This window comes from Chiloscyllium plagiosum, chromosome 30 (genome assembly GCF_004010195.1).
Source record: "Chiloscyllium plagiosum isolate BGI_BamShark_2017 chromosome 30, ASM401019v2, whole genome shotgun sequence".
Lineage (NCBI taxonomy): Eukaryota > Metazoa > Chordata > Chondrichthyes > Orectolobiformes > Hemiscylliidae > Chiloscyllium > Chiloscyllium plagiosum.
Window position 1 is genome coordinate 14,492,968 of NC_057739.1, and position 27,215 is coordinate 14,520,182.

At 41.1% G+C, this 27,215-nt stretch overlaps 1 long non-coding RNA gene across 1 annotated transcript in view; it reads right to left on the reverse strand.

Annotated features, from left to right (window-relative positions):
- Positions 1-282: 282 nt before the first annotated feature.
- The window catches only part of LOC122564654, a 36,315-nt gene continuing 9,382 nt past the window's right edge, over positions 283-27,215 (reverse strand). Inside the window, exons 2-3 of the long non-coding RNA XR_006315954.1 lie at positions 3,419-3,550; positions 283-829 (exon numbers count right to left, since the gene is read on the reverse strand). This is a non-coding gene — a long non-coding RNA (uncharacterized LOC122564654). The remainder of the gene's footprint in view (positions 830-3,418; positions 3,551-27,215) is intronic.

Genomic DNA, 27,215 nt, shown 5'->3' on the forward strand with positions numbered 1-27,215 from the left:
GATAAGGTGCCTTCTTGAACCAATGAAGTCCACTTGATGAAGGTACACTCAATGTCATTAGGGAGTAATTTCATGGGCTCTGAGCCAGCGATACTGAAGGATTCCTTAAAGCCTACCTCTTTGTCATGTGTTATAACACGGAGGTTGAACCCATCTACTAATTAAACTAAAACACCCAGAGAAGATTGCCTCTCCTCGTAATCTGTTAAAAACGTGTGAATGAAAGAAGATCCCTGATTTTCATTGTATAAGTAAAAAGTAACAATTTATTTAACCCTAAAAGTGAACACTAACAAAACTATTAACAAACCAAACATTCTTTCCTTTAACTAACCACTATCCCCTAGCTGACCACAATTCTGTTAATATGCTGTTCCAAAACACAAGTAAATTAGCAATTAATCTGTTAAAGTCCATACAGATGGTCTTCTCATCTTCCTTCAGCTTTTCTTCCCCTTTTTCCTGAATCTGCTGCCTTCTCCCGGGCTGCCTTCTTATTTTTTACTGTGAGTAATCATCCTCGGCATCATTTTCCTGATTTTTTTCCCTGTAACTACTGATTCCAACTACATGCATATTCAGATAACAAACTGAAGAAAACAAAGGGTCAGCCAGCTGTTGCATGGAAGGTACACTTAGTTGCAGTTTACAATTATTTTAGAATCCTTAGGTTATGAGAATGGTGAGACCTGAATCTAACAGTTTAGCTGTTGTCTGCTTTTATCCATAATGGCACAGTGATCTGCGTCCTGGAACTCTCAGCAAATTGTTGATGTTGCTCCAAATAGCTTTTTGTCATTTTGTTTCGATCTTCAACCAGAATTAAAATCTGAAGGAATGAAATACACATTTATAAAAATGTCATTTTATTATGAGGAATTCTGTTTAGCAGTAATTAATAATGTTAACAATTCACTTACATTTGGATGGACAAATCCAACTTTATTTCTGGCACATATAATGGCATAGGTTAAAACATCAATAATATAAGTATTGCAAATTTTCTTTAAGTGAACATTGCATTTCTTGGAAAGATATTGTCAAAGCAAAGTTTCTAGAGGAGAAGGGCACTTGGGCAGCAACTTTCTGAATTTCATAGTTTTACTGAGCATACAAAGACAACAGAAGTTGCTGACTGATATGCTTTCTTCACAACAGAGTGCTGATATCATCTATCATTGCAAAACCTACCTATAATATTCATAGATTAAATTTATTATAAAAACAGTTGTGCTGCCCCCTTATTTCATTTGATGCTTTTCTATCATTATTATCAGCTTTGTAACCTCAGTTATCTGCATAAGCTACATCCTCACTTCCTGATATGAAGGCTATGCATGGCTGTTTTAATGAGATAAGTGACATGACTGGTATCTCTGTGCCACAGAAGCAATTTTCCAACTTTAAATCACTCTAGGACAATCAGCCATGTGTTCTTTGTCATCAAGCTTTTGATCTTCTAGTGATCCAGAGATGACAATTGTGTGCCTCGGGCAGACCTTAAATGTTTCTGGACATTGGACTTGCGACTCAGAATTGATGCATAACTTAAATAAGTGCAGTGTTATAGATACGGACATGGTGAATGCTCAACATTTATACTCTCTTCAGTGTAAAGCATGAACAAAAACGAAGCAAAGATTTTGGTTATTCTGGTGGATGCATTTCTAATTAATGCCATTAAGTCGTTTTTGCAAGGTTTGTGAAAGTTTGCAGCTCAGGTTGAGGTTTAGGGTGTAGCTTTGCTCGCTGAGCTGTTGGTTTGATATCTAGATGTTTCATTACCTGGCTAGGTAACATAATCAGTGGCGACCTCCAAGTGAAGTGAAACTGTTGTCTCCTGCTTGCTATTTATATGTTTGGCGTGGATGGGGTTCCTGGGGTTTGTGGTGATGTCATTTCCAGTTGGTTTTCTGAGGAGTTGACAGATGGTATCTAGATTTATGTGTTTGTTTATGGCGTTGTGGTTGGAGTGTCAGGCCTCTAGGAATTCTCTGGCATGTCTTTGCTTAGCCTATCCCAGGATAGATGTGTTGTCCCAGTCAAATTGGTGGTTTTTTTCATCTGTGTGCAGGGCTATGAGGGAGAGAGGGTCGTGTCTTTTTGTGGCTAGCTGGTGTTTGTGTATCCTGGTGGCTAACTTTCTTCCTGTTTGTCTTACGTAGTGTTTGTGGCAGTCCTTGCACGGAATTTTGTAGATGACGTTGGTTTTGTCCATGGGTTGTACTGGGTCTTTTAAGTTTGTTAGTTTTTGTTTGAGAGTGTAGCACTACAAATTGGAATTTGTTCTTAGGCAGTTGAATACTACACAAGGCATTACAGTTGCCTAATTGGATGCAGAATTGGCTGAGTAGTAGGAAGCAAAGGGTAATTTCTGAGGGTTTTGTTTGTGACTAGAAAACTGTGTCCAGTGGGGCTCTGCTGGGATCCATGTTTGGAACCTTGTTATTGTGAAAATTCTTTTCCAAACCATCTGAATTAGCAATATGTCACCATGTCATAGTAGTGGGTATGTTCGCCAAGCTGGGAAGTTGATTTGCAGATGTTTCATCCCCTGACTGGTTGACATCTTCAGGTGTTTTGGAGCCTCCTCTGAAGCTCTGATGTACTGTATCTTCTGGAATTTATTTGGTTCCGATCCTGTTCGGAACCGACAACCAGAAGTAGCTGGAATGGAACCAAATAAATTCCAGAAGACACAGTTCAGCAGCACTTCACAGGAGGCTCCAAAACACTGAAGATATCAACTAGATAGGGGACAAAATATCTGCAAATCAACTTCTCAGCTCGGCAACCATACCCACAACTATGACAATCAGCACCTGAGCTACAAATCCGTACACAAACCTTGAATATGTCACCATTTCCTAATGAACCATAATTCTGGAATTCCTTATAGAAAATCACTACAAGAGTCGTTTACCTGACAGATTGAAAAGGCTCAAAAAAGTGGCTCACAATCACCTTTCCAATCAATTGCTAATAGGCAAAATAGACTTGCTTTATCAGTGATGCCCACAATCTCAACAATAATAAAAGGAAATCTGAAGTTGGCTTACGTTGACTTATTCATCCCTGTTGGGCTAGTCGATGCTGAACTGAGCTGCAAAAAACTATTCATTTTGATTTACTCACCATTGGAACAAGTACAAAACTGTAATTATACTGTCACATTTGAAATAGGCACAGAAGTTTCAGAAGAAAAATAAATCTGTTAACATATGAAAATATTTCGACTACTAATTAAATTATGACAGGAGAGCAAACTAATAAAACACGCAAGTTATTATTTTGACAGCAAAATTCTTTCTCATACAATAAATAAATTTTGATTGGGCCAATGTAGTAGAATGAATGATATTAATTTCACAGCCTATTAAATCTCCTGATTTTAATTTTAATTGACTTAAAACGATACCTGAATTATTCAAGACGAAGTGGGTTGAAGGATTTCAATGTTCTGAATGCAATATTATATGCACAGATTGTTATGTTGAGTTCCTTCAAGTTCAAATTGATGTACTGTGAATGAGGAAAGTAACCTGCGAGTCTAACAAGAAGAGTAAGCAATATGAAGTTTATTGCATTATTGCAACTATTTGCAGTGTATTACCTACAAGAGTGTAAGAGCACACACTAGGCCCAGGTTTACATAGAACATAGAATATAGAACAATTCAGCACAGAACAGGCCCTTCGGCCCTCAATGTTGCGCCATCCTGTGAACTATTCTCAGCTCATCCCCATACACTGTCCCATCATCATCCATGTACCTACCTAAGGATTGTTTAAATCTCCCTAATGTGGCTGAGTTAACTACATTGGCAGATAGGGCATTCCACCCCTTTACCAGTCTCCTATGAGCGCTTTCTTTACTCAAAGTAAGTCTCCATGATGGTGTTCATTGCACTGAATCAAATACTCACCCTTTTAGGCCCATATACAATATGGACCTTTCAATCAAAGCTGCTTTGGACAATTCCTGTTTTGTTTTATTCTATTTTTTATTCTGTGATTGTGCCTGAAGTGTCTGAATCGATTTATAAAAAGCATTGCCCTTTTAGTTGTGTATTGTTTTTGCTTCGTTAGACTCTGTGCAAACATTTCTATTGCCCTTCATTTCAAGAACAAATGTCAAACATGTTGGTGACAAAAGCAGGTAATGTCATATGGCAGATGTTTTCCTCATTTCTGATGTTGTTAGATTCATTGAAATATTTCCATGTCAATCTCTGCTCCAGCAGAAAAAAAAAGGTAAAAAAAAAGGTCTCTCTAGTTCGCTACCATTGGAGAAACAAACTGGAAAGCATGCTGTAGATTTTATTAAAATAACGGTAATTTTGTTTCAAGTTCAATGTATCAAAATTGTACACTTTTTGTTTGTCAGATCCTGTCAGCATTGTGGACACCAATTTAAAAAGTGCTCTTGGATTACTTTGCTGTGCCTCAACAGTTTAACAAATATTGGGTAAAAGACATGATACAGTACTCAGACACTTGACGAAACAGAAATGTAGTTGTAAACAGCTTGGCAATTCCAGTTAATTTGTAGGTGACCTGTGACTTCTTCCCACTGAACTGCTCACCACCCAGAATCTCTCTTCTTGACCCCAAGCGAGCTGACAATGTGAATTTTTCTATTTCTAAGATACTATCCAGATCCCTTTCAAAAACGTCATCATCTTGTCTCTTTCTGAAATGCTTACCAACAAACCTCCTGCCTTACAAGCCATCATCTTCAACCTTTCCTTCTCCTTCTCCTTCAAAGATGGCACAGTGGTTAGCACTGCAGCCTCGCAGCACCAGGGATCCAGGTTCAATTCCAGCTTCGGGTCACTGTCTGTGTGTAGTTTGAAAGTTCTTCCTGTGTCTGCATGGGTTTCCTCCCACAGTCCAAAGATGTGCAGGTTAGGTAAACTGGCCATGTTAAATTGTCCACAGTGTTATGTGCATTAGTCGGAGGTAAATATTGGGTAGGGGAATGGGACTGGATGGGTTACTCTTCGGAGGGTCGTTGTGGAATTGTTGGGCCAACTGGCTTATTTCCATACTGTAGGGAATCTAATCTAATTTAAACATTCTCAATGACTAGGACTTTGGTAAATCATTCTTCATTAGCTTCTCCATAACCTTCAAAATTGTCAACCACCTTCCACAACTCTTCTCTGGTCCACTCATATCTAATGAATTGTAGCCACTACATTTCCAGGAAGAATGCCTTTACATTCATCTGTCTGGAATCCCTAAGGGATCTATTCATTTTTGCGATACTTCTCATTTCTCATCTACATTTTCCTTCTTGTCAAGATCATTCCAGTCAGGGGACTAGCATCTGTTGTACACAGGTCAGACCCAGTTTCAATACTGCAGCAACTCCATTTTCTTTCCTTATTACTTGACTCTTCTATTGCCTTTGTGCTTTCAAATGGTTTGCTGGTCACATGATCTTCTATGAGACTCAAGTTCCAACAGCTGAACATTGCAAAGATCAAAAACATTACGTTCAAGTATTGCCACAAGCTTACCTTGGTGATAGCTTCAAATACACTCCCACCATTCTTCCTCAAGCTGAATTCAACTGTTATGGCTTCATATTGTCTGAGTAAATCTGATCTTCTGACAAAAGATCTCCTCATTCATATGGACTGACAACTTCCACATTTAATATGCCATCTTTCTCCTCCCTCATTCTCAATCTTATTGAATATGCTGATGAGAAACAATCTCAATCCCAAACCAAACCCGAACCCAAACCCTAAACCTAGTCCCAGCTGTGGCTCTAGACCAAACACAACCAAATGCATCAGAGGCTGAAATGTTAAGATACCTTAAAATGGAATTGAGAGCAAAAGGTACATGGGAACACCATCAATACAAGTACCCACCCCAATCTCTCCAATCTCAGACACCAACCATGTTGTGTCTCCCACCTCCGCCCCCCCCCCACCCCCAACCAAAAGTAGGACTCTGGTTTGTCAAGATAAGGATTTTCTTTATCGGTGAATGGTTAAAAATGTACTTTTTATGGTTTATCTATTAATTGGTTTTTAAAAAAAGACTATAGCAGAGAGGTATCAGAAAGTATTTTAACTCAAACCTATACAAAGTAATAAAGTAATTAACTAAGCAGAGATGGCTGGGCAGGTGATGTGCTGTAGCTGTATGATTTGGGAGCTGGCTGATCCCATTGTGAATGGCAGTGACCACATCTGCAGCAAGTGTTGGTTGCTGGAAGAAATCCGGCTCAAAGTTGATGATCTGGAATCTGAGCTAAAAACACTGTGGCACATCCGGGAGGGGGAAGAGTTACCAGGAGGCAGTCACACCTGGGAGATTGAGTAATTCACATTTAGTTAGTGATCAGGGACATCAGATTGTGACTGTAAGTGAGGCAGGTAGGGGGAACTTGAGTTCAGGAGTGCAGGAGCCTCAACCCTTGACCTTGACCAACAGGTATGAGATTCTTGCTCCCTATACGGATGAGGAAAAGGGCTCTGGACAGGATGAGCCAGCTGACCACGGCACCATGGTGCAGAAGGCCATTCAAGAGAGGGGAGCAAAAAGACAAGTAGTTGTTAGAGGGGATTCTATAATTATGGGGACAGATAGTATCCTATGCAAGCCGGATTGGGAGTCTCGCATGGTGTGTTGCCTGCCCAGTGCCAGGGTGCGGGACACCTCCAACCAGCTTGAAAGGACATTGGAGCGGGAGGGGGAGGATCCAGTTGTTGTGGTCCATGTTGGGACTAACAACATAGGCAAAGCTAGGTTGGAGGACCTGTTTGGGGATTATCAAGGACGAGGAAGGAAATTGAAGTACAGGTCCTCAAGGGTCATAATCTCCGGATTACTGCCCGAGCCACGTGCCAGTTGGCATAGGGATAAGAAAAGTAGGGAAGAAAACACGTGGCTAAGGGATTGGTGTGGGAAAGAGGGATTCCATTTCATGGGGCATTGGCATCAGGTTTGGAACCGGGGGGATCTGTACCGTTGGGATGGTCTCCACCTGAACCGATCTGGTACCAATGTTCTAGCGAAGAGGATAAATAGGGTGGAGAGTAGGACTTTAAACTTCTGAGTTGGGGGGGAAGGGAAAGTGAAAGTGACAGGGAGTATGGAGTTAAATGGAAAGATCAGCAGGAGGATAGCATGTAAGCAGGTGGATTTAACCTTGAGGCAGATTAGGAATGCAACAAAAAGGAAGGATAACTTAGGACATCTTATGACTTCCAATATCTCTAATGATAAGAATGTTAGTATTAAGGCACTTTACCTGAATGCTCGTAGCATTCGTAACAAAGTAAATGAACTAACGGCACAGATCATCGTGAATGATTATGATGTGTTAGGCATCACAGAGACATGGTTGCAGGGGGTTCAGGAGTGGTAGTTAAACATCCAAGGATTCAAAACTTATCGAAAAGACAGGGAGGTGGGCAGAGGGGGCGGGGTGGCCTTGTTAGTTAAGAACAAACCTTGTTAGTTAAGAACAAAATTAAACCTATGGCACTGAATGACATAGGGTCGGATGATGTGGAATTTGTGTGGGTGGAGTTGAGGAACCACAAAGGTAAAAAAACCATAATGGGAGTTATGTACAGACCTCCTAACAGTGGTCAGGACCAGAGGCGCAACATGTACCAGGAAATAGAGAAGGCATGTCAGAAAGGCAAGGTCATGGTGATCATGGAGGACTTCAATATGCAGGTAGACTGGGTAAATAATGTTGCCAGTGGATCCAAAGAAAGGGAATTCTTGGAATGCTTACAGGATGGCTTTTTGGAACAGCTCGTCATGGAGCCCACAAGGGAGCAGGCTATTTTGGACCTAGTGCTATGTAATGAACCAGACTTTATAAAAAATCTTAAAGTAAGGGAAAACTTAGGAAGCAGCGATCATAATATGGTAGAGTTCAGTCTGCAGTTTGAAAGAGATAAGGCAAAATCGGATGAAATGGTGTTACAGTTAAACAAAGGTAATTATGAGGGCTTGAGAGAGAAACTGACGAAAATCGACTGGAAGCAGAGCCTAGCGGGGAAGACAGTAGAACAAAAATAGCAGGAGTTTGTGGGTATAATTGAGGACACTGTACAGAGGTTCATCCCCAAGAAAAGAAAGATTATCCGGTGAGGGATTTGACAGCCATGACAGCCTTGACAAAGGAAGTCAGGAAATCTATCAAAGAAAAAGAGAGAGCCTATGAAGTGGCCAAGAGCACTGGGAAATCAGAAGATTGGGAAGGCTACAAAAACAAACAGAGGATAACAAAGAGAGAAATAAGGAAGGAGAGGATCAAATATGAAGGTAGGCTAGCCAGTAATATTAGAAATGATAGTACAAGTTTCTTTCAGTACATAAGAAACAAACAACAGGCAAAAGTAGACATTGGACCACTTCAAACAGATGCTGGAAGGCCAGTGATGGGAGAAAAGGAAATAGCTGGAGAACTTAATAAGTACTTTGCGTCAGGCTTCACAGTGGAAGACATGAGTAATATCTCAACAATTAAAGGGAGTCAGGGGGCTGAGTTGAGTATAGTTGCCATTACAAAAGAGATATAGTTCTAGAAAATCTAAAAGGTCTTAAAATTGACAAATCTCCTGGCCCCAATGGGCTACATCCTAGAGTTCTAAGGGAGGTAGCTGAGGAAATAGCAGAGGTGTTGGTTGAGATCTTTCAAAAGTCACTGGAGTCAGGGAAAGTCCTGGATGATTGGAAGACCACTGTGGTAACCCCATTGTTCAAGAAAGGATCAAGACAAATGATGGAAAATTATAGGCCAATTAGCCTAACCTCGGTTGTTGGTAAAATTCTAGAATCCATCATTAAGGATGAGGTTTCTAAATTCTTGGAAGAGCAGGGTCGGATTAGAACAAGTCAACATGGATTTAGTAAGGGGAGGTCATGCCTGACAAACCTGTTGGAATTCTTTGAAGCTGTGACAAGTAGGTTAGACCAGGGAAACCCAGTGGATGTGGTTCTATCTAGACTTCCAAAAGGCCTTTGATAAGATGCCACATAGGAGGCTGCTGAGTAAGGTGAGGGCCCATGGTGTTCGAGGTGAGCAACTAGCATGGATTGAGGATTGACTGTCTGACAGAAGGCAGAGAGTTGGGATAAAAGGTGCTTTTTTGGAAAGGCAGCTGGTGACAAGCGGTGTCCCACAGGATTCAGTGTTGGGGCCGCAGCTGTTCACGTTATATATTAATGATCTGGATGAAGGGACTGGGGGAATTCTAGCGAAGTTTGTCGATGATGCGAAGTTAGGTGGACAGGCAGGTAGTACTGAGAAAGTGGGGAGGCTGCAAAAGGATCTAGACAGTTTGGGAGAGTGGTCCAGGAAATGGCTGATGAAGTTCAATGTGAGCAAATGCAAGGTCTTGCACGTTGGAAAAAAGAATACAAGCATGGACTACTTTCTAAACAGTGAGAAAATTCATAAAGCCAAAGTACAAAGGGATCTGGGAGTGCTAGTCGAGGATTCTCTAAAGGTAAACCTGCAGGCTGAATCCATAATTAAGAAAGCGAATGCAATGTTGTCATTTATCTCAAGAGGGTTGGAATATAAAAGCAGCAATGTGCTACTGAGACTTTATAAAGCTCTGGTTAGGCCCCATTTGGAGTACTGTGTCCAGTTTTGGACCCCACACCTCAGGAGGGACATACTGGCACTGGAGCGTGTCCAGCGGAGATTCACACGGATGATCCCTGGAATGGTAAGTCTAACATACGAGGAACAGCTGAGGATCCTGGGATTGTACTCATTGAAGTTTAGAAGGTTAAGGAGAGATCTAATAGAAACTTACAAGATAATACATGGCTTGGAAAGGGTGGACGCTAAGAAATTGTTTCCATTAGGCGAGGAGACTAGGACCCGTGGGCAAAGCCTTAAAATTAGAGGGGGTCAATTCAGAACAGAAATGCGGAGACATTTCTTCAGTCAGAGAGTGGTTGGCCTGTGGAATTCATTGCCACGGAGTGCAATGGAGGCCGGGACGCTAAATGTCTTCAAGGCAGAGATTGATAAATTCTTGATGTCACAAGGAATTAAGGGCTACGGGGAGAATGCGGGTTAGTGGAGTTGAAATGCCCATCAGCCATGATTAAATGGCGGAGTGGACTTGATGGGCCGAATGGCCTTACTTCCACACCTATGTCTTATGGTCTTATGTCACTGCAGATGGCAGATTTTGAAATCAACAAAGATTTGGAATTGAGAATCTAATGACAATTATGAATCCATTGTTGATTGTCAGATCACCAACTTAATCATCCTTAGCCGGTATGGCCTACAAGTGACTCCAGGCCACAGCAATGTGGTTGACTCTTAAATTGCTGTTTTTGCCATTTCTGGATGGGCAATAAATGTTGGCCAAGCCAGCAATGCCCTCATCCTGGGAGTGAATATAAGACACACCATGCTTTCTAGAATGTTGCTTAAGTGGAAGATGCTGTATAGAGAGCCATGCAGTAAACTGTTTTGGGACAGTAATTAATACATAATTAATTGGAAGCTGTCCATGCTGCTTATTATTCTGTTCAAGGATAGACTCAGATAGTTAGACAAAAGTGAGGACTGCAGATGCTGGAAATCAGAGTCTTCAGACTCTAGATTAGAGTGATGCTGGAAAAGCACAGCAGGTCAGGCAGCATCTGAGGAGCAGGAAAATTGATATTTCGGGCAAAAGCCCTTCCTTGGGGCAGCAGTAGGCTGAGACAATGGGTTGGCCAGGGTAGTCAGGCTTGTGGATCTTGAGAAGAAGGTAGAATCGGGCAGTTCGGGGTCCCAGACTATGAGATTGGAAAGCTGTGAGTGGGAGATTTCCAGACGTGATGAGGTTGTGTGTGGTCTGGGAGATGATGGTTTGGTGATGGGGGGGGGCAGGGGGGGACGATTTATGGTCGAGGGGGTGGTAGAAGGAGGTGTTTCGAGTTGGCACCTGGCTTCAGCGGTGTAGAGGTCAGTGCACCAAACTAGCACTGCACCCCTTTTATCTGCTGGTTTGATGGTGAGGTTGGGATTGGAGCAGAGGGAGTGGAGGGCTGCGCATTCTGAGGGTGAGAGGTTGGAGTGGGGTAGACAGGTTGAGGCAGTTAATGTCTCAGCGGCTGTTGGAAATGAGGAGATCGAGAGCAGGTAATAGGCCAGCACAGGGTGTCCAGGTGGATGGAGTGTGTTGGGGGCGGGTGAAGGGGTCCTCGGAAGGTGGGCGGGAGTCCTGATCGTAAAAGTAAGCTCAGAGGCGGAGGCGGCAGAAGTGTTTGACGTCACGACGCATATTGAATTCATTGATGTGTGGATGGAAGGGGGTAAAGGTAAGGCCTTGGCTGAGGACTGATCGTTCATCCTCAGTGATGGTGAGGTCTGGGGGGATGGTGAAAACTTGGCAGGGCTGGGAGCTAGGACCTGGCTTTTGCCTGAAACATCGATTTTCCTGCTCCTCGGATGTTGCCTGACCTGCTGTGCTTTTCCAACACCATTCTAATCCTGACTCAGATAATTCTTTATTGTATTTACTTGCCAATTTTAACTTCAGTTAAGATTCACACTTAGGGTCAACATTTTCTTTCCAGCTTCATAAGCAAGATAGGAGTGGCATTTCATCACAATTTTGGTATTCTATTTACATATTTAGTTCGTTTTCTTAATTCTCTCTTTTATTGAATGACTTAGTTAGTATTCAAATGGATCCTTTTTTGGGGGAAATTCTGTCAGCAGCCTTTCTCATTGTAATTGTCAGTTTTAATCTCACCTCGTTGGCCATTCAGGAGACCGTACTGCTACAGATGCTGATGTTGTACAATGTTTGTAACCATGCCAACTTTTTAAAATCTTTCTTGTGTCATTTATTTTCTCATTACTTTCTTTTAAGGGCAGTGGTGGGGAACAGTGCTAGCAGCCACTAAGCTCTGAATCCAAATTAACATTCATCATCTGAATCAGAACAGTGGGAAAGCATTTCATTGGGCTCTGAAGATTTCAGAGCCAAGGCTGATGTAGCCTTTATCCAAAATGTACAAGTGAAGAGCTGCAACTTCTGTAGTATTTGTAATGAGATCAGCCAGGTGGACCTCACAAAATATGAGTTCACTGATTGGGGCTGTTAACGTGGTCCAATTAGACAGCCCTAGCTGACAAAAACAAACCTTCAAAGGGGCCCGGGTGTCCTTGGAGAAGGAGCACGCGGTGTCGACCAACACCCTGGAGTTGTTCAGGGAGAGGTGGGCGCCGCAGGGAGTGGAGTGCATCATTTCCCCCTCCAATTCTATTTTGATTTAGTCCCTACCCTCCCCTTCACTGTTTTGATCACACAGCACTGTCCCTTGATGTGAAGGGCAGTGCTTGTCACTGGCCACCCGGGTGTTTTCCTATCTTCCTGGTGGTGGAAATTGAATAAAGATTCATGCACTTTGTGTCTTTCACTGTGTCTCACACCTGCACACACACACACCATGGGTGCTGGGGATAAAAAAGAAAGAAAAAAAGAAAAAAAAAGTGCTATACCCCTCCCCTTCACTGTTTTGAAAAGAAAAAAAAAAAACCTTCAAAGGGGCCCGGGTGTCCTTGGAGAAGGAGCACGCGGTGTCCACCAACACCCTGGAGGAGTTCAGGGAGAGGTGGGCGCCGCAGGGAGTGGAGAGCATGATTTCTCCCTCCAATTCTATTTTGATTTAGTCCCTACCCTCCCCTTCACTGTTTTGATCAAAAAAAGAAAAAACAAAGAAAAAAAAACAAACCTTCAAAGGTTTTGACACTCTGAGAGCTAGCTCTGAGGGAGCTGGATCAGTGTCAAGGACTCTCCATGTGTCAATAAAGGATGACTTGGTGACGGACACTCGTGTCTGTGGAGTTATTTCAATTTCCAAAGCTATGACTTTGTGAGAGTGATCAAGAGCAGAAACCGAACTGTCCAAAATCAGGAGGTATTATTGCCATTTGGGACAGTTTCATCCCTGCCGTAACTTCAATCAATTAGTTCAGCCTAATATAGGAATATATAAAAGGACTAAGCTGGCACATTTAGAATCAGCTGTGCAGAGAAAAGTATTACCTGCACTTTTATTCTTATGAAAGCTTCTTATTTGACATGCTCAATCGCTACATCATGCTGATGTTGGATTACAACAAATTGGGATCCAAGAGCATAGGGCTTCAGAGACCCTCTCTTTTACCATGTCTTTTATATAGTGTCTACACTTAACAATGCTTGTTGATGTTCACTAGCATAGGTGTGGATTACTTTATACCAGCTATCTAGATACAAACTTACTACTAGCACCACTATAATTCAGCAGCAAGCAGAGCTTTCCATAAAGGCTGCAAAGTCAGTCAGGGTGTCACCAGGTCAGAAGCAAACATCAGGAAATCCCATCAATGACACATATACTGGTTTGACTTCTTTCAGAATGAAGGACCAGTATGTTCATTGCTAATTGTTTTTTTTAAACTGTTCTTTTCCTCTGTGAACCATTGATATTGTGTCTGGGCCATTATCAGAATGTAAATAGGCATGGAGGAACCAAAAAGCAGCAATGGAAATGTAGCTACCAATTGCATCTCACACTTCCCATTTAGGATCCATGCAGGACCTATTTGTCAAGTTTCAGTTGGAGCGGATTCATTTTTTTTTCCTTTCTGCCTGGCTAGAGTACATTTAGCACTGATTGGTTCCACCCTCTAAGCCTGGACTGCAGTAGGAGGGTCTCCAAGTCATGGGTTTGAGCTCCAAGTTTCTCCAAAGTGAGATGCTGTCCAAGGTGACCCTCCATCCCTTGCTGAACTAGAATATCAATAACCACAGTCCACTCAATATAGTGTGAAATGTTTTTGGTCCAGAACATGAAGCCACTTGAAATCCTTTGCCCTCATTGTTACCTTTGTCAAGAAATGACATTACCCAATGCTGTTATATTTATTATTTCTCCCCTCTCCAAGTTTTGTCTGTCAGCTAAGACATAATGCCAGGTTATGGTTTTAGGAATTAGCAGTGGAGGTTATGATGCCAGTCCACCCTAATAGTAACATGCAACTGACTAAAGGTACAAGGTACATGTCTCTCTGAAAACCTCAAACATCCCAATGCATTCTGTAGTCAGTGCTAACTGGCAAACAACTATATATTGTTCTCTGCAATCAATGCTTCTAATTAGACCAGGGAGTGAATGTCCTTTAGCAGAGCAAACCAAGCAGGGGCTATAGTTTTCAACAATTAAAGAGGACAGTGACAGCAACTTTCATCATGAGCAGGAGCTTATGGAGTAAATTGAACTGGTCTGCCCTGACAGCACTTCACTCTATGTCCTCCTTTTATAAAAATTCAGTTATGGCATATGGGTGGTACAGGGGATGAATTCCCACCTCAGGCAGGAATTGTCTGTGTGGAGTTTGCACATTCCCCCCGTGACTGCGTGGGTTTCCTCCGGATGCTCTGGTTTCCTTCCACCGTCAAAAAATGTGCAGGTAAGGTGAATTGGCCATGCTAAATTGGCCTTAGTGTTAGACGAAAGGGTAAATGTAGGGATTGGTCTGGCTGGGTTGCTCTTCAGAGGGTCTGTGTGGATCTGTTGGGCCGAAGGGCCTGCTTCCATATTATAAGTAATCTAATATAATCTAATCTAATATGGGTGTTGATGGATAAGCCAGCATTTATGATCCATCCCTCATTGCCCAGAGAGGAGTTAAGAGCCAACCACATTTCTGTGGTTATGGAGTCACATGTGGGCCAGACAGGTAAGGATGTTGGCGGTTTCCTTCTCTAAAGGACATTAGTGAACCAGACGGGTTTTTCCAACATATTTTGAAGCATTGTGACTGCTTTTAAACAAGCCAAGATGAGAAATTCTTTTCTGCAAGCATTCATGCTGACATTTATATTTAAGGTCTGATGATGCTGTGGCTTTAGGAGGTTATTTTGTCCTGGTTTATTTTAAGAGAGAGATTGAACAAAATATGCTGAGGTGAGTAGTGGAGTTGACTTGAATAAACAGCTTGAGAGGCCTTGCTTTTTTTTGAAAGCCTAAATGGGTGTGGCTAATTCTCACAGATCCGGTTTTCTTGGCTTTGATTTTTCTGTCAGAAGCTGTTGGGGTCTCAACAGAGCTGGAAGTTTCAGTAAATGTCACCTTACTGTGACTGTCCCTGAATTTTCTCCTTATATGTTTTGTCCTCCTGGATTGGAGAACTGCATGTGAGAATCTGTGTCTGAATTTTCATTTTTGCTAAACAGTCTGTTTATGGGATGTTAATATATTGGAACAGTTAATTAGTAACAGTTACCGTACCTATTGTTTGGCTAACTTTTCCATGAGCATTAAGTTATTCCGAATTCCTCTTTCTTTGATTGTATTTTAACTGTAGTTTTTAAATAAATTGTGCTTTGCTTAATGTCAAGTGATTTGTTCAGTTGCATCACATCTGGAAAACAGCACTTGCAATCTACCTTTAAAATAAGAAAAAGTTAGAGACTAGGCTACCTTCTTAAAATATTTTGAAGGGGTCTGGTCAGTTCCATAACAAAAGATCAATTTTTTTGTTGTGTTGTGGACTATGTTACTCTCCACCTTGACAACTTCAGCACTCAAGAGCAGGAAAGACACAACCTGACGAAGTGACCACTCTGGCAACTCCTGAATACATGCCCAGAAACTAGTTAAAATTGGGAACCAAGCACTTCAGTAGTAATTATTTGGTCTGAAACGAGCATTTGGTTTTAAACTTAGCAGTAGAAAATTTAGCAACAATGTAAAGACTTTTTGACCCACTTAATCTGTTTTTTGGTTATTATCTGATCCAGTTTTGTACCTTTTGTTTTAATCTTTTCCTATTTTTCATCACGTGGCAATTTTGTTTTCATTTATCGCAGTCACTATGATCTGAAACAATTATTTTAAATTCACAATTTGCCTTCATTCGCTAATATAAACATAATAGTATCTTGGTTTAACCTCCGTTATCAGGAGGAAAAGGTTAATCAGTCATTGTTCATTAAAATCTCAATTCTGAAATATTTCATGAAATTGCCTCCAAAATCCTTTTCTTGTAACAATGGAAGAACAAATGGAAGAGTGTATCCCTCAAGTATTAACTTTCATATCAAATTAAGATTGGCGACAGCACTGCGGTGATAGTTAATGAATTGAGGGTGGGTGAGACTTATGGAAGGACTTACCAAAAACAGAACACTTACTAGCCAAATCAGCTGTTTGCCCAGCAAAGAACAAATATTCTCTATTTAAACAAGTTCTCCTGAGAAAAGTTGGATCATTTGTCTGGAAAATCCAAAGTGGAAGATAGTTACATTATGAAAATTATATTTGTGAAATTGGCTGGCTGACAGGAGGCAGAGAGTGGTTGTAGATGGAAAATATTCTGCCTGGAGGACAGTGTTGAGTGGGGTCCCGTCGGGCACTGTTCTTGGGCTTCTGCTCTTTCTAGTTTTTATAAATGACTTGGATGAGAAGTTTGAGGGGTGGGCTTGTAAATTTGCAGATGACACAAAGGTTGGAGGTGTTGTCGATAGTATAGAGGGCTACTGCAGGCTGCAGCATGACATACACAGGATGCAGAGCTGGGCTGAGAAATGGCAGATGGAGTTCAACCTGGATAAATGTGAAGTGATGCATTTTGGAAGGTGGAACTCGAATGCTGAATATAGGATTAAAGACAGGAATCTTGGCAGAGTGGAGGAACAGAGGGATCTGGGTGCGCAAGTACGTAGATCCCTCAAAGTTGCCACCCAAGTGGATAGGGTTGTTAAAAAAGCATATGGTGTTTTGGCTTTCATTAACAGGGGTATCGAGTTAAGAGCCGCAAGGTTTTGCTGCTGGTGAGACTACACTTGGAATATTGTGTCCAGTTCTGGTCGCCCTATTATAGGAAAGATACAGAGGCTTTGGAAAGGGTACAAAGAAGGTTTACCAGGATGCTGCCTGGACTGGAGGGCTTGCCGTATGAAGAAAGGTTGAATAAGCTCAGACGTTTCTCTCTGGAGAGAAGGAGGAAGAGAGGAGACCTGATCGAGGTGTACAAAATAATGAGAGGAATAGATAGAGTCAATAGCCAGAGACTTTTCCCCTGGGCAGGATTGACTGGTATGAGAAGTCATAGTTTGAAGATATTAGGAGGAAGGTATAAAGGAGACGTCAGAGGTAGGTTCTTTATGCAGAGAGTTGTGAATGCATGGAATGATTTGCCAGCTGTGGTGGTGGATGTGAAGTCATTGGAGACATTTAAGCGACTGCTGGACATGCACATGGATAACAGTGAGTTGAGGGGTGCGTAGGTTAAGTTACTATAATTCACATTAGGATTAAGTTTCGACACAACATTGTGGGCCTAAGGGCCTGTTCTGTGCTGTACTTTTCTATGTTCTATGTTCTATGAAATCAATCTGAGTCACTTAGTGTGATTGGGTGATTCTCCTGTCAATCATTTCCATTCTGACTCAAACCTGCAACGTCACTGGAATGCATTAGTTTGAAGGAAATTGAGGGCTCAACGATGGGAATATTGGATATTGCGATTGAATATCTTGACATACTTGCTTTCATTCCAAGTATGTCCTCCCTTATTCAAGTAGCTGTCAGCTGTATAAATGCATTATTGTTGACAATTGGCATGGAAACATAAAAACATTCAAACAGAGGCAGTAACCTTACACAAAGGTAGATAGTTGCAGAAATAAAGCCATCAATATTATTGATCATTCCGTGCAGGGGGCGACATGGTGGCTCAGTGGTTAGTAATGCTGCCTCACAGTAGTAGGGACTCAGGTTCGATTCCAGCCTTGGGTGACTGTGTGGAGTTTACACATTCACTCCATGTCTGTGCAGGTTTCCCTGGGTGCTCTGGTTTGCTCCCACAATTCAAAAATATGCAGGTTAGGTGGACTGGCCATGCTAAATTGCCCATAGTGTCTAAGCAAGTGCAGGCTAGGTGGGTTAGCCATGGGAAATGCAGATTTGCAGGGATGGAGTAAGGGAGTGGATCTGGGTTGGATACTGTTCGGAGGGTGTGCATTTGATGGACTGAATGGTCTGCTTCCACACTGTAAGGATTCTATAATTCTCGATACAGCCAAATTGCTGCTGTATAGAAGGTGAGAAAATTGGGGGATAAGAAAGGTGAGGAAAATATCCATGAGGATGAGAATTGAGCTCTGTTGAAATAAAAAGAACCAAATGCAATGTCACCAGAATCCTGTGCTGTCATGAGAAAGAGACAATAGTGGTGGTTTTAACCTGACTCTCATCACACCTGTCGTAAAGGGAGAAGTTAAGAAGGGGAGTGCTGCATGGTAACCACAGCCACTGCAGGAATTGAACTGCACATCATTGACATTACAATGCATCTCAGCTAACTGAGCTAAACAATGCCTCCAAAATGGGCCGTATAGTCTGTGAAAAATAACTTGGTGATCTTTTCACTGGTGGAATGTATCTTTCTCGGATGGTTTCATGCTGCCCATTTATTATTGTGCCATTGAAATTCGGGAGATGCTAAATGCAAAAAAAAAAGTGGAACATTAACAAAAGACCGAAATTGCAGTAACTACTGTCTGGAGCATGGAGTAAGGTGAACTCTCACCTAAAATATCGATTTTTTTTATGTACTTAAACTTTTAAATTGATAATAATTCTTCCCAGCTTATAATATTGCCGTAAGTGTTGCAGTATTAAAGTGTTCGGCAAGAATTTGATGGAATCCTTCATTCCGAAAGAATTAATCATTAATCTTTTTTTTCCCACTTTACTTTAAAGCAGAAATTGCAATTAACATTCTTTCAAGCTGAACTGAAATGATGGTGCACAGCAATTTCTGAGAAGCTGGATTTCACTAATACTTGCATGAAATATTTATTATATGAGTTTTTACTGTTGTTAATATTGAGTTCCCGGAACCTGGTGATGGTTGAAATGCAGACTGTCTGTTTATGGCTGTGTGATGTAACTATGAATGTTTTGCATGTTGATCTGAGAGCCAAAAACAACTGGTGACCTTTTGTTATACCTAATCTGTTGCCATTCTATAGGAACATAAAACCACTAACTATAACATTTGCTTGGGCAAAATATGTGAGAAAAGATCACTCAGCTAATCTAGATTGTTGCCCTGGCAATATAACTCTCCTAGATCAGCATCCAAGTGCATTTTGAAGACCTTTATTCCCTGTGTCAACTAGTTCTCACAGGATATTATATCAAATATTTATCATCCTCTGGACATATGAGTTTTTCCAAGTATGTGGCATAATATTTATCTACTGAATAAGTTTGTGTCATCTTGTGCTAAAAGCCAATCAATTTGCAACTCTCGGCGTCACATTTGAATCTAAGGTAACTTTCAACCTCATAGTCAGGCTATCTCTACGATTTCCTTTTAGCAACTCTGTGATGTTCCTTAACTTTGCTCTTGTCTTAAATGATTTGAAACTGAAACCCAGAAGCACACCCGCAGCACCTTTAGACTCAATTATTCTAATACAGTCCTGTCTGGTCTCTGGTATTTTGCTCTCTATTAATTCAAAGTCATTCAAAACTCTGCCACTTAGGCATCATGTCACAGCATGTCCCATTCCCTTATTATCCCTGTGATCACAACCCATCATCAGCACCTGGTCAATTGGTTAAGCAGTGTATTTATTTTAAATGTTGTCATCCTTTACTTAAGTGCCATGCTCCTCTCTGACTCTATAAATTTGGCCTGGTAGTGCTGTCCTCGTCATATTTGCTTCACCATTGACAGCATTGCCTAGGCCCCAATCTCTGGCATTCCCTTCCTGAAGCTTTCCATCTCAAAAGATTCTTTCCTCCCCTAAAATACTTCTTAAAACCTATATCTTCAATCAAGCTTCTGGTCATCCCACCTAATATTTCCTTTTATTGCCAAAAGTCATCATTTGTTTCTAATACTATTGTAAGTGGGTTGGGCCAATTCATGAAGGCATTTTGTGATATAAGCTATCATTGTGCTACTTTTAAAATAATAATTCAGGTTCATCAATTTATGTTGCTGCTATTAGAGATTCAAATGAAAGTGGTTAATATACAGTAACTTAAAATGGTTGACAAAATGGCCTGGTAGATAATCATTTTAGTAGTGTAGACTGGAGCTGCATGTCTGGACCATGTGGAAACCCTGATATATCTAACGCTCCTGATATTTCCTGGAAATAGAAATCTTTGATGGACAATTACCGAATCTCTGGAACCCACTGAAAATGTCTTCAATGTTGAGTTCAAATCAGAGACTTCAGAATGTTCTAAATAAAAACAAAAAGATATGTGGATGCTTTAAATCAAAAACAACAACAGAAATTGCTGGAAAAGCTTGGCATGTGTGGCATTATCTGTTGAGAGAAATCAGAGTTAATGTTTCGGGTCCGGTGACCCTTCATCAGAACTCAGGGTTCTGAGGAGGCGGTCACTCGATCCAAAACATTAACTCTGATTTCTCTCCGCAGATGCTGCCAGACCTGCTGAGCTTTTCCAGCGATTACTGTTGTTGCTTCAGAAGGTTTTGATTGGCTTTGGTTAAAAATTTCTTGAGGAGACGTCAAAGGAATTAAAAGTTGCGCAAATTCCTCAGTAATTATTAAATTGACTCTCCCACAACATCTCCCTCTCCATGTGGACAGCTAATCTCCTCCAGAAACTGCACCTTGCTCAATCACACCTGACTCCCTATCATAGTCTCAATCACCTGATTGCACCCAACCTCAGACAGAACACTTCCTAACACAGATGTAATCTGTCCTGAGTCTTAGAATAATAAATTAAGGGAGGCAATGACCTTGTGGCCTTATCACTAGACTCTTAATCCAGGGACCCATATAATGATCTGGGGACCCAGTTTTGAAAGTCAGCAAGACAGAAGGTAGAACTTAAATTCAATAAAAATCTGGAATTAAGAGCCTAATGATGACAATGAAACAGTTCTCAATTGTCAGTCCTTCTGAGGGGAGATTTGCCATTTCATTGTGGCTCCAGAAATGTGGTTGACTCTTAACTGCCCTGTGGGCAATTGGGGATGGGCAATAAATGCTGCTGTAGCCAGTTAGGCCCACATCCTATGCATTAAAAACATATATTGAAAGCTTCTATCTTCTCTTACTAACCCCTTAAAAACTCAGACACACATAACAATAACCTCGAGTTCTTAATTTAAGACTTTATTTGTGGCATTAATCAACTTAAGCAGTATACCTATGCCTATAGATGTATTCTATCCTGAAATAATATTGCGAGCTTGGAAACTGGGTTGGGTGGGGAAGAATATTTCAGTGTGAGGCACAGTTAATAGCTGGAAAAGCTAAGTTCCTTTAATTATCTGAAATTTCCCTCAGTTGAGGTTTTAAGTAAATGATAAGTTTGATTGGATAGTTTTATCTTGCCAGAGGAGAGAGATAGTAGTACAGCCATTGATAGCTCTAAGTGTTTGTTCTTTCTCCAATGAGAATCAAAAATAGGGTTACCAATCCTAAGCAGAAGATTTTGGCCTATATTCACAATGGGCAAATGGGGTTGATTTCAGTTATAAACACAGACTGACACTTCACTGTCAAGAGGTTGCCAAGAGAATAATGGCTTGACGGTGAGATGAGCAAGAAGAAGAGGGATTAGTTACTAACCAAATTATAATCTGAAGGAAAAATGATATACTAGGTTGCAACATGGGATGTGTATAACTGTGAAATCATAACAAAAAGAATGATAAATTATTCTAGGTGTAATAAGACAATTAGTGATGGCATGGAGATAAAGTCCAGCTGCTATTAGAACAAAAAAAACAGTACAGCACAGGAACAGGCCCTTTGGCCCACCAAGACTGTGCCAACTCACAATGCCTTTCTGAACTGAAAACCTTTTGCTTCTATGCTGTCCATTTCTCTCTGGATTAATAGTCCAGTAATAATACCACAAGGCCATTGCCTCCTCTAATTTATTGTTTATTATAAGACTCTGGACAGATTGTGTCCATGGGAGGAGGTGTTATGTCTGAGGTGGGTGTAATCGGGTGATTGAGGGTATGGTGGAAAGTCAGGCCAGATCAAGTTCGATGCTGTGTCTGGAGGCAATTGTCTGTCCATGGCAGGGGTTATGTCATGGGAGAGTCAATATAATAGCAACTGAGGGAATGGCCTTGTGGTATTATCACTAGACTATTAATCCAGAGGAAGATGGACAGCATAGAGGCAAAAGGTTTTAATTTCTTTAAGCTCTCTTCAACAAACTATTCTTACCTGTTTATATGTCTGTCAAGATGTCTCTTAAACATTGCATTGGAATCTGCCTCCAACACTTCCTCTGGTAGCACATTCCAGTGACTACCTTCTGCGCAAATAGCTTGCCTCTCACACCTCCTTTAAATTTAACCCCTTTTACCTGAAACATTTGTCCCCTAGTAATTGACATTTCTACCCTGGGAAAGAGATTCTTACTATCCATTCTATCAATGCCTCACATCCATCAATGTTCAAGTGAAAACAAATAAAGTTTGAGCAATCACTCTTCAAACCAGGCAACTTCTTGGTAAACCATTACTGTATCCTCTCAAAAGCCTCCACATCCTTCTGGTAGTGTTGCTAGTTTCCTATCAAAACGACTCAGACCAGATAAAGACTCAAGTGGATTGCTACAGTTTATAAAGAGAATACAATGCTGTGAGGGAATGGGAAGAGTATCACAGTTAAAGGTTGGGCACCTAACTCGAGAGTGGGACTTCTCAGAGTGAGGGTCATGACCCCTAGTGGGATGACAAGCTGAAATTTTGGAGGTCTTGTCTCTGAGGATGGAGCTCTGACCCAATTATAAAAGCTGTACCCTTGCTTTTAACCCCTCCCCTTCCCCAGTTTCTGCTTTCACAGTTATCTTTGAGGGGTGACAACAATTTTCAAGTTTCACCAGAAGAAAAATTTTGGAAATCTCTGCTTTAGAGATCAATTTAAAAGGTATTTTGAGGTTTTATTTTGTGAACTGACTTTATGAAAGTTACAGTTGACACAAGGTCAAATTTTTATTATGATTGATATTAACAATATAAAGTCAGATCTATATCTTGCATTTCAGAATAAAGTGGTAAAGTTGCTGACACAAGACTCTCAGATCTATTAATTAATAAGGTTAGCAAAAGTGCCTACATTCTGACATACATCATTTTATCTTATACCTGTCTCCTCCTCCCTGTGCAGCAGATTCAACTTACTTCATTTATCCTCATGTCTTCTGCCCACGGCCCTTGAGATCAGTTTTGTTGTTATTCCCCATATGGCCAAAAATACCACCTTCATCTTACGTGGTTCAAAAAACAATTTTCCATGGGCTCAGTCTGCATTTTAAAACCTTGGTGTAACCCCTTCAGAATTGCACTTTGTAGTTCTGACAAAGCTTTTTTAATTATTTCACCGCACATATCCACCTCTGCAAAGCTAATTCTATTCTCTTGACTGTGTGAATTATTTTCAGCTGATATGCAAGAGTTGGAAGTGGTAAATTTGATTTTATTTCTGCCAATTTTTAACTCAGTTACCTTTCTCTACTATTTTCTGTTTTGACGTTGAAGTCATTCACATTTCCTGAATAGGGTTATGTAAGGTTTCAAAACATACAAATGTATGCAGTGGTGGAAGTAGTTCAAATAGCAGAGGACTCGCATGTGAGAGATAGAGTTGTTCGATTGCCATAATCTCCACAATGGTTTTGAGGGCTGTTGTAACCTGGTGGCAATGTCCTGACCTTATGGCCAGAGGCCCCAGTTCAAGTCCTACTTGCTCTAAAGGTGTGTCATAGCATGCCTGAACAAGTCAATGACAAAAAAAATTATCATGTAGGCATCCGAATTAATCATGGGAGAAACATTTTGAAAAATAATTGAAATTTTACATTTGCGAGATGAAAATGAACAATTGCAAATCTTCGCAATCCAGTACAAATTATTTTCTCGATATTTCATTCTGAACAAAGTTGCAAAAAATTTAACATAAAATCTTGTACACAATTGATCTAGCTATTAAACTTCAATAGTAAGTTTTAGTTGTACCAACAGGGTATGAAGGATTTTGGCGATTGAAGTCTCGGAAAGAGAAATTGGCAGTTGTATCAAATAAAAATTAAGTGGCTTCCTAGTCTAAACGACTTGCTTGGATCAGGCATTCAGTTGATTTTCTTCTGCCATTGTAAATCAGCTTTCCTGTCTATACTTGAAAATAATATCCAAAAATGTGCAGTGGGTACACTTCTTGTGCATTGTGGTCCCTCTAAACATCTGTCTTTTTGAAACTGAGCTAAACAGCAAGCCTGAAGAAAATGAGTTGTTTGCTGAGGTGTTAATAATGAAGATTGTTCTCGCACTGCTTGCAAAACCTAAAGGATAATGAGTGCAAAAAAGCTGATAAATTTGTTGCTCTTGAATCAAGCTGAGAAAAGCTGCTATCCCATAAAAAAATATAGACCTCTGCGTGACTTTGACAAGCGATCATTATTGCACACATAACACTGAATTTTTCTTTATAGAATTTTTAACAGGAATTGTCTCCATTATTGTGTGGAATTTACAAGACAGAAATAGATCATTCAGCCCAGAGATTCTATGTTAGTCTTTATACTCCGCAAAATACATTTTCATTCTGATTCAGCGAACTCCATCAACACGTCCTTTATTGTGTACACTCTCAAATGTTATTCTAGTTTCCCTTTTGTAATGAATATACTTTCACTTGTGCTTCCAAGATTCTAACCCAGCACTGGGTAAATACATTTCTTCTGAACACTCTTATTAGATTCATTAGCAACTGTTTGATCACTTGTGACTCTTTGTTGCTGGTCTCTTCATAAAAAATGAAGACTACACAGGTTTCCAAGTTCCTGCCAAGGATCTTCTTGTGATTGAACAGGCTGATGGTGCTTAGGACGGGACATCATGTGAAGTCATCGGATTTGGAGTATAAGATTTGGTTCCTTTTCTTGACTTCACTATCACTGCTCTATTTCACCACTGAAGCCTTTCGACTCAAGCATGAGGCAGTTTGATGGACATAGAACATAGAACATAGAACAATACAGCACAGAACAGGCCCTTCAGCCCACGACGTTGTGCCGAACATTTGTCCTAGCTTAACCACCCATCCATGTACCTATCCAATTGCCACTTAAAGGTCACCCCTGACATCTCCCCTATACCTTCCACCCTTCACCTTAAATTTATGTCCCCTTGTAACACTCTGTTGCACCTGGGGAAAAAGTTTCTGACTGTCTACTCTATCTATTCCTCTGGTCATCTTATAAACCTCTATCAAGTCACCCCTCATCCTTCGCAGTTCCAACTGGAAAAGGCCTAGCACTCTCAACCTATCCTCGTACGACCTATTCTCCATTCCAGGCAACATCCTGGTAAATCTTCTCTGAACCCTCTCCAAAGCGTCCACATCTTTTCTAAAGTGAGGCGACCAGAACTGCAAACAGTACTCCAAATGTGGCCTAACCAAAGTCCTATACAGTTGCAACATCACTTCACGACTCTTGAATCCAATCCCTCTGCTAATGAATGCTAATGCACCATAGGCCTTCTTACAAGCTCTATCCACCTGAGTGGCAACTTTCAAAGACCTATGAACATAGACCCCAAGATCCCTCTGTTCCTCCACCTCACTAAGAACCCTACCATTAACCCTGTATCCTGCATAGGGCTTATTCAATTAATGACAGTGCCTTGGGTAGTGTTGTGGAACAGAGGGACCTCGGGGTTCAGGTGTATAATCTTGGACGTTCACATCACATGTAGACAGGATGGTTAAAAAGGTGTTTGGCATGCTAGCCTCAACTGCTCAGTCCTTTGAGTGTAGGAGTTGGGACCTCATGTTGAGGTTGTACAGGACATTGGTGAGGCCTCGTCTGGAGTTTTGTATGGAGTTCTAGTCGCCCTGCTATAGGCAGGATGTTCGTAAACTGGAGAGGGTTCAGAAGAGATTTACCAGGATGTTGTCAGGTAAGCAAGTTTTGACTTCTAAAGGGAAGCTGGTTAAGCTGGGAGCACAGCAGGTTGAGAGGCGACCTTAATGAGGGGTATAGATAGAGTTAATAATAGTGGCCTTTTTCTCAGGATGGGGGATTTCAAGACTAGAGGATACATTTTGAAGGTGAGAGGAAAGAGAATTTAAAAAGACGTGAGGGGCAAATTGTTTACACAGAGGGTGGTTCATATGTGGAATGAACTTGCTGAGGAAGTGGTGGATGCGGGTGCAGTTACGACATTTTAAGGACATTTGGATAAGGACACGAATAGGATAGGGTTTGGAGGGATTTGGGCCAGGAGCAGGCCGGTGGGACTAGTTTAGATTGGGACTGCGTTCGGCGTGGACTGGTTGGATCGTAGGGTCTGTTTCATTGCTTTAACACTCTATTAGGGAAATTCAGTAGATGTAATATATGTAGGATTCCAACGAAGGCTACATAAATCATAAATCTTGATTCAGAGTGGGCACTTACTGGAGTAGCAGGGTAGTAGGAAATAATGACGCAGCCAAATCGATGTTAGGATCACTGCTCCTGATAATTCACACCCATTGATTTCGACCTGAGGTTTGTGAAAACAATTTCTAAATTTGCGGATGACGACAAATCGAATGGGCGAGTCAGTAGCAAGGACAATTACAGGGAGACATCAGTTCGGAGAATGGTTATGTAAAAAAAAAATGAGTTTCACCAGCAGCTAAGTGGAAGAAAAACAAACACATAAATCACAAGCATAAAAGTAGCAGCGTGGGTCAATACGATCATTAAAAACAACACTACAGTTTCTTCCTACGGATAAAGAATTGAAAGATTACACCAAGACGATATTAAGCTTTGCTTAAAGTACGATTGGAATACTGCAAAAACATCAGGTCAACATAGAAAACAAACAGTAATAAAAAACAATTTGAAAGGACAATAGAACGTCTGTATGGAGTTTGCACATTCTCCCTGTGTCTGCGTGGGTTTCCTCCGGGTGCTCCGGTTTCCTCCCACAGTCCAGGGATGTGCAGGTTAGGGTGGATTGGCCGTGCTAAATTGTCCCATAGTGCCCAGAGATGTGCAGGTTAGGGTGGATTGGCCGTGCTAAATTGTCCCATAGTGCCCAGAGATGTGCAGGTTAGGGTGGATTGGCCGTGCTAAATTGTCCCATAGTGCCCAGAGATGTGCAGGTTAGGGTGGATTGGCCGTGCTAAATTGTCCCATAGT